Source organism: Serinus canaria, chromosome Z (genome assembly GCF_022539315.1).
Source record: "Serinus canaria isolate serCan28SL12 chromosome Z, serCan2020, whole genome shotgun sequence".
Taxonomy (NCBI): Eukaryota; Metazoa; Chordata; class Aves; order Passeriformes; family Fringillidae; genus Serinus; species Serinus canaria.
The window spans coordinates 67081048-67089966 of NC_066343.1; positions in this window are offsets into that span (position 1 = coordinate 67081048).

Consider the following 8919-nt stretch of genomic DNA (forward strand, 5'->3'; position numbering starts at 1 on the left):
AGCAAAAAAACCATCTGGAACAAGATCAGAAGCCAGACACTCTCCTAAACAAAGGAGATGCATGGCCTTGGAGGGGAAAACAGACATGTAAATAGAGACGGAGGGGGCCAACAGAAGGTTGGGTTTCTCTGGATCTCATTTGTCTTCCTTGTGCTGCAGCTGTCTAAAGTAAATGCTGGGGGGCTGTGGTGTGCTGGAACATGCTGGGGCCATTCATCATGGGCAGTGCTGGCAGCTGGGACAAGTCCATGATGAGCAGAATCTTCCAGCTTTCCGGAGGGCTCTGCCTCACTTGCACCACTAGTTTTGAAGCTGAAGTCTTTCTTGTGCTGTGGGCAGGCAAAGGTAGGGAGGGAACAACTTCTTTCAACAGGGCATTCACCCCTGTGAATGTGACCCTGAGGTGCTTTTCCACAAGGACTCTGGCTGGTCTTCAGGAGGGTCATTGCCCTCTCTGTTTCCAGAACCCCTTCAGTGTACTCCGGGAAGGAATTCCTCCTGGTCCAGATCTTGCCCCTCGCTGACTGTGTCTGGTTGTACTTACACAAAAGCCTTCTGGGTCAGTACTTTCCAGTCTGAACAGCCTCAATCCTCCCAGCATTACTCTTTTTTCTGCTCTCCTGTTCTGGACAGTGTGCGTCAATGTGGAGGGCAGGTAGCTCTGCAGGGATTTGATACGGAGCTGCTACAATGGGCTTTCTTTGATAGCCAGGAGATGGAGTCTCAGCACAGCTCTGTTGTGAAGAGAGTCTCCAGCTTCATGCCTTGCTTGTCTGGGCCATCAGGGACAGCACAGGCAAAGAGCAGAACATCAGAATTCCAAAACGATACTTTTTCTCAGCTGCTTGCAAAGTTTGCTGGAGAAGGCCACAGTGGTTGGGATTTTGAGAGCTTCCCTTCGGAGCAAAGGGGCTGTACTACTCCAGAACAGCACAATCCTTCCCAGTTTTCCTGTGGGATACCCCTGTCCAAGGATTTCCAGGCAGAGGCTTATCAGGAACAGGAAAAAGCCATCAAAGAAAGTCAAGCTAAATCTTCTGGGACAGAACTGCTGAGAGTGCACCGGGGGAGCTAGGGAAGTTTCTCAAGCGTGTAAGATGCACTAGGCTGGTATTCCTAAAGGGGCACAGCAGCAAGGAATGGGAAGTCCCTGGCTGACTCTTCTGTGCCTGATAAGGCAGACTGGCTCCATGCCCTGCTAAGGAAGGACTTGCTTGTGCATCCTTTCTTACTGGAAACAGAGGGGAGAGTCATCAAGACAACAGTCAGAAGGATGGGAAAAGAAAGTGTGTCCGACTCCAAGCACAGGCATTGTGTTAGCCAAACTTCTCAACTGTTGGAAAGAAGCTATCAGAAACTGGGCAGCATTGAAAGTGACTGAGCCCCTGAGCTCCTCTCCCTTTTCATAAAGCTACCCCGGCAGCATTAGAAGTGCACTGATGCACTGGAATCCTTAAAGGCTCCTCCTTCTTCAGGGAGGCTGACACAGGACCCCCAGTCGAATTTGGTCAGAAACATCCTCTGCACAGCCCACTGCAGCATTGCCAGGGTCCTGAACCCAGAGGCTCCTGTTCCATGTGCATCCCTGAAATGCTCAGGTCAAAGTTTAAAAACAACAGCACTGCTCTTTTCACACTCTCTGTGGATAACCCGTTGAACTCTCATCACAGGGCACTGCTGGGGCACAGCCAGGGGCTGGACAAGTGCACCACAGGCAGGTGCATGTGGTTCCCACACAAGCTCCACCTGGAGAAGTTCCTGCACTGGTGACTCCTGGGTGATGGCAGGGAAGGATGACTCCGGATTCCTCTCTGCTGATTTCTCCCATGTACCTAGCAGTGGTCTCAGCTACCACTGAGACAGAAGAGACAGAAAAGAAGAGAAGAGGGAGATAGAGTGAGAGAGCCTCTGTCCTGACCCAGCACAGCTGCTCTTGGATTGCTTCCTTCAGCCCTTGCATGGTGAAATTTCATGTGATGCCTTTCACATCCTTTTATTCTTGTAAGAGGTATATACTGCCACTCTCCTGAATGATCAAAGAAGCTCATTAACCTGTTCTCACCTTCCCTGTTGGTGTCCCCTGACAAGCTCCACAAGGTACTGGGGCTGCTCTTTCCAGGCAGAAAGGGGTGAGGTGCTTGCTGAGGCACTCCTCATGCTACAGGGGGCTGGGATGAGGGGTACCAGCAGAAGTTCCCTGTCCTTCATCCCCAAGAGATCTTTTCCTACCCAGCATTTCTCACATCCTGAGGAAGTGGCTGCAGGCAGAGGAGCTGTGAGTGCTGTCCGGGATGGAGCGTGCTGGTCCTTTGACCTCCCGTGCTATGGGAACAAGAGCTCTCCTGGCTCTCTGCCCTGCTCTAGCAATGCTTGATCCAATGTCCCTGACACCCTGAAAAATCCCAGCCAGCAGAAAAAGCCAGCCACCCACTGGGAAGAAGGAAGGCACCACCAGGTCTCTTCTTGTCTTTGTTCAGGCAGGCAAAGTCCAAGGCTAGCTGTCACACAGAGCCATCCCAGGCTGTGGGAGTGTGGCAGCAGATCCTGGAGACCCGCAGAAACTGGCAGCAGGGATAAAAAAGCTGGAGAGAACTTTGCCTGCGGGCATCCAGGGGCTGTGCAGGCTCAGGACATGATGCACGAGGTTGGGCTGGTTTTATGTGAACTCACAAATGGTACCGATGGGTACTTCCAGTTCCTTGCAGTACAGAAACAGCCCCCTGGACCACATTTGTGCTGACTATTGACTGAAAAATGCTGATGGGTCACTCCAACATATTTCAAATATTTTGTGGTTTGGTTTCTCTTTGTGGGTTTCATTCAGTTTGTTTGTTGGTTGTTTTGGTTTCTTTTATTGAAAAGGAGAGTGATTTCTGTGGACAGGGGTGCTTGGGGTGAGCATGACAGGACTCAGAGATGGGCACAAAGTAAGAGGCTGCTCTGACAGATGCCTGCCCTTACTCTAAATTTTTTGCAGCTGCTGTTGCTGCATCCCAACATTTCTGAAGGGACAAGAGGCCTCATGGTCATGCTTAGGGAAAAGTCCCTTGTCACCAGCATGCCCCAGGGTGGAGGAGCAGCCCCAGCAGAAGAGATTGCTCCCTGCCTATGTCAGAGAGCTTATCAGACAGACATAGCTGCAGCTGTGAGCCCAGGAGCACCTGGGTTTTGGGAGAATGGCACTGCCAGCTCTGCTCCTCAGTGACAATAGGCTCATCCTTTAACTGCAGCCCTGCCATGGTCTCTGTGTGCCACTCAGTGTCTTCCTCCTTCCCTGTGTGCAGGAATGGCAGATAACTCTTCCATTCACTGTATGCCTGGGATGTTTAGATAAGACTGTGACTCTTTAGGGTCACAGACTCTAGACCCTAAAGAGTCTCACTAGACTCTTTAGGGTCTAGTGCAGGTCTGAGTCTCTGGACAGCATCTGTAAGAGCAACAGTTCCTTGATAGAGGCACACATGGCTGGCACATCCTGCACTTGAGTGCTGATGCTCCTTTTGGTGTGCAGGAACTGAAACCTTCCTACTGTCCTAATATCACAGGAAAACACTTACAGTCCTCCGGGCAAGGGGAGCCCTGCCTTGGTCATGTAATATTTGTCTTTGCCAGAGACCCCATCTCAAGGGGTCTGTGATGTGCTGGATGGCTTCACAAGCCTTGCCCTCCATAACTCTGCTCTCACACAAGCACAGAGCAAGGAGAAGGCATCTGCCAAACTCCCACCAGAACCAGAACTGGCTGCAGTCAGGCAGTGGGAGCTGGACACAGGGAACATGCCCATGGCTTATGGTGAAAGAGCTAGCACAGGACACAGTGAGAGTGGAAAGAAGCCAAAATCTCCATCCTGGTGGGTCTCTGCTTCTCTTTTTCAAGGTTCCCATGCTGATACATGTAAGCCAGTGCCAGTTCAGAGTTGACATCACATCAGAGCCCTAGGCACATTCCATCCTGCCATTCGCTGGGTTTATCCCTCCTGGCACCCTCCTGGTGTACTTGGATGGTGTCACAAGGCTGTGTATGGCCCCCTGTACCCGTGTGAGGACACTGAAAGCCACCTGGTTTGCATCCAGGGATGGGGTAAGGTTAGCCTGCTTAGCCTGCCCCAGGTGCATGCCAGTGAATACTTCCCAGCTAATCAGAGATGTTTTCTAGAGAGCTCTGAGCTGTGCACAGCTAATGCCTCACACCAGTGCCATTTACCTCTGCAGTGAAACAAGCTGCTGATTACACAGCAGTAGATTAAAGGGCTTTCCGTATCTTTATTGGGTACAAGATACAAAAACTTAGCCTGGAAACTGTCTTCAGAGAAAAAAGAAGTGAAGGTAAATCTAAATGATAAAGGGAGGACTTGGCTCCTTTCCCCCTTTTTACAGTCTGCTCAGGTTTGCAGGCTACACAGCCCTGTGTACATTTCAGTAAATACTCACAGTGCTACAATGAAGGTTCATTTCCTTGCAGAGACACTTGCAAGCTCCACACCTTGCTCTTGTCCTCTCTCTTTCTGTGCTGCCAGCGGTAATTTGTCCTTTGCTGCTGATGGATTGTGTGGCTTGGAGAGGTACTTTGTCTCCTGGCCTGAGCCATGAGTAGAGGAGCAGTGGGGAGTTGTGTCGTCTCCTTGCTGTTCTTGGCAAAGATGAGGAGCACAGGAGAGATACAAGACATCATAAGCCCAGATCCCAGAGATACCAAGAGGCTGGGCTTCCCTTGGTGTGATAGGAGCAAGATCCCACAGCTGGGGGGGTAGCACCCCCTTCTCACACCTCGTGAGGTTTCAGCTGCTGCCCATCCCCCTGACAACTAGTCTCCTTGTCTTTTGGGGCTTTTCTTACTTTCTGGATCCAAGATGTGCTTTGAGGAAGGGCATCAGAACTACTGCACAGTAAGGGAATCACAGCACCAGTCACCATGGGCTGTGCTGGAGCCTGTGCAAAGGGAACCTGTGCTTCCCTTTGTAGCTCATGTTCCAGTGGAGGTGGCAGATCCTTTTTGGTTTTTATCTTTGAAGTGACTGCCTTCCTGAAGAAACGAAAGCATGACCTTTCAGGCATCAGTATACTTCCTCTGAGCTCCAGATCCTAGACCTAACACTTTAATACAGTCCTGCAGAGCAAGGAGCACTGTAGAGGTGAAGCAGGTCTGTAGATCACCTGTCAGGTCTTCACCAGGCATCCTCAGGCCACAGCTTAGGAACTGCTGCTTTTAAAGGATTGTGGTGCAGAAAGGAAGAGAAAGAGGCTATTTTCTGCAGAACTGGGCTTTGGAGCAGAGCCAAGCTCCTATGCTGATGTAATAAGAATAAGCAAACAGCAAAAATCCCGCAGGAAGGGAAGGCCACTAACCCGCTGCAGGATCTGAGACACCAACAGTGTTGACTTCTTCCTCTTTCCTCCAATTGAGGCTTTGGTTTCTGCTGGGTTCCCCTCCTGCTGGGCAGCAGCAGGCTGCCCTCCCAGCAATGGTGGCACACTAATTGTACTGTGCTTCCTTCCATCTGCCCTTCCAGGGGGCCCCTGAGCTCAGCAGCTCTCTTTAGCCAGGCTACAGGCAGGAGTCTGACCTCCTTGACTGCCCCAGTGCTCCTGAAGACGGAGCAGTGCCCAGTGCAGGGCATCAGGGCTGCACAGGTGACAACAACTGAAGCAAATGTCCCTTTGTGCTGGAACACTCTGAGCATAATTTCTGGCAGGTTTTGACCCAGGTCAGCTAGCCTGACCCCAAAGGCAGGCAACATTCCCAACCAGAAAGCAGTCCTTGGCAGAGCTGATTTCTTAGTGCAAAGGTAGCTGGAACATCCTTGCTCCTCTCTGTGTGGGCCTGGGTGTTGGTTTCTGCATAATGATTCTGCTGGGGCTCTCGGTGCACCGTGGTGGGTTATTGCCTTTGCCCGGCCACATGGGTCTGGAGAGGCTCATCCCTCAGCCTTTGCCCTGCCACATGGGTCTGGAGAGGCTCATCCCTCAGCTCTGCACACAGCAAAAGCATTTCTTCAGCTCCTTTGGCTACCTTGATGCTCATGCCTCTCATCCATCACCTGCTGGGGCATCCAAACACGCACAAAGGGGATATCCAGCCCCAGTCGCCCGCAGCTTCTTTGAGTCTGCCACCAGTGCCCCACATCATGCCAAAATCCTGGGCAAGACCAGGGAGAGAGGTGCAGGTTCTTACTCCGTGTAGCTCTACCAGACTTTCTGAAGCATAGCCAGCTCCATGCTTAGAGGATTTTCTCACAAGGCAGCATGAGCTGAGGGATATGGATTGTGTCACCCTGCTGCAGATGGGAGAGAACATGTCCCCCCAGTTTGCTTCAGCCCCTGGTTTGCTGGTTATCTTGAGACCACTTCTGACAGGGACCAGCCTCCAGGGGTCTGAGACGAGGCCTAAAGAAAGACTGGGGGTGGGAGGGTGGCTGCTGCCCATGGCAGCCTGTCACCAATTAGAGATGCCATGCAGAGGCAGGAAGCATTTGTCTGGTGGAAGGCACCCGGAGAACTCTGAGCCTACAGGAAAGAGACAGAACCACTCCCAGGACCTGGACTGGAAAGCTGGAATCAGGCACACATCAAGGCAAAGACATGACAGCCCCATACGTGGGGACATGTCCATTCCTGGTGTCCTGAGGTCAAGGGGTCAAACCCTCCTGGACTGGCAAATCTCAGCTTCAGGAGTGAAGCAGCCACATCTGTGCTTAACTCCTGCTCTGCTGCCTGCAGAGGCTTTGAGTTTCACCAAGAGATGGGAAGCCTCATGCCACAGGGCTGCTGCCCCAGAGCCCACACCATCCATGTTGTCACTGCTGCCCCTGTTGTCCCCAGCCACCAGCACATACAACACAAGGGTTGGCAGGAAGCCCAGATGGAAAGGGCCAGAAGGACTTTCTACCTGCTTGCCTCATCATGATCCTTCCCTGGCTTGCTGCCCTGGGCCTCAGGCTGCTGACTGGCTACCAACAGCTCCCTCAGTTTCTATTCCCCAGACACATTATTCCTTTCATTTTCCAGAGCTTTCTCTGTGACTATAAATAGCCTTGTGAGGGAGCTGCCAGCCCTCGTGGAAGAACGGGCAATGATGTCTTCCTGAAGGAAGTGGCCAGGACACCTGAAGGATCCTTCTAAGCCAAATGTTAATGATCCCAAACAATGTGCCCAGGAGGAAACTGAGGCAGGGAGGGCAGAGGAAGCTGCGAGGAGCAGGGCCCCAGAGTGCTTTGTGGAGGGAATACAGCTGCTGCCATTACCTAATTAATGCTTGGCAAGGGGCTGCTACTGTTGGGGATCCATGGTGCTCCTGTCTGAGCACTGCTGAGCCACAGGCTTGCCACAAAACCAGGCCACAGGCTTGCCACGAAGCCAGGCAGCATGCTGTGAACCACCAAGAGTCCTGTTGGAGGTCTACGAGGAATGTTTTAAGTGAGATGATTTACTTCCTCTCATTTGCCAGCACGGCACTGGAGAGGGCTGCCATCCCCTCCAGCCAACCAGAGGTCTGCATTCCAGAAACAGAGCCTTGTTCTGAAAAAACTGTCCTTGTCCCACAGGTGAAGGTACCCACAGGGCAGACTGGAGGTCTGCAGGAAGATCTGCATCCAGCATCCTTACACTTGGCTGGTGTTAGGAGCTGCTGATCCTGCAGTGGCAGGGGTTTTACCCTTCCACAGAACCTCTCCTCCACACAGGACAGACACAGCTGAGATGACACACTTTTCTCTTGACATTGCCTAATTGGCTTGATTTGTCCATATTAAACATTTACCATCCACAGTTAGCTCCTTCATTAGCTATGACACATCATGTTTAACCACACAGCAATATTGCATCAATGCCAGGGCCAGCAGCAAACACTCAGGAAACTTCTGCAGAAGGATAATACAAAGACTATGAAAAAATCTGGAATCTTGAAAATCTTGAATTAAAACTTAAACAAGCCTGGAAATACATCTGACCTGGTAGAAGACCTCAGAAAAGGGTGCACATCCCCAGGCACAGCCTTCATCCCTGCCTCCTCTATTTACACACAGCATAATGGCTTGCCTGTGGACCTGGGCACTTGCAGAGAGGAATGAACACTCATTTGGTTTGCAAACCACAGCATAATTAATTCCCAGAAAAGCTTCTGGGCTTCGCTCTCTGGCTGTGGAAGTTCAAGGTGCTACACAGGGTTAACCAGATGCTTCTCCTGCTCAGTCCCACCAGCACAGGGCAAGGGTGGGTCTTCCAGGACCAGGCAGAAACCAGGCAGGTGGGAAAGGAAAACCTTTTCAGAAATAACAGAAAAAGCAAGATGACGAGCATGCCGGGGTCCCTGCCACCCCCAGCCCCACGCTGAAGAAGCCTCAGGCCTCTCACCCACAGGGCTTTTCCCTGATCGTTTTCACAGCCTCCTCTCAGAAGGATGGACACAATTTCTCCGAAGGCTGTTTTTGAAGGCAATGTTTGCCATCTAGTGGGAAAACCGAGTCCGTGTATCTCCCCTGCAGAAGGACGCGGCTGGTGGTTATTTTGGCAGTAGCCGGGAGCCACACGCCCCCTTGCCCATAGCTGGGCAACAGCTCCCGGCTGGGAGTTCCGGGGAGGAGGGAAATTGGAATAGGTGGTGCTGGTTCAGCTTCCTCCAGGCGCCTCGCCAGGCTCTTTGCCGCCAGCCATGGATACCTGCCTGGTGTGGATCCCTAGCCCAAGCCCTTGGAGAGGACCCTGGCCGAGCTGCTGCCCAGTGAAAGTGGGGAGCTGAAGGAAGTGCTCTGCAGCAGGGGAAAAGCACCATGTTCTGGATAAATGGTGCCTTTCCCTGGGGATTGGTGCCTTCCAGATTGGTATCCTCCCAGGCATCTGTCTTCCAGGTTAGGATCCTCCTGGGGATCAGAGCCCTCCGGACTGGCATCTCCAGCACTCCACTGGCAATCAGCACCTTCCAAGT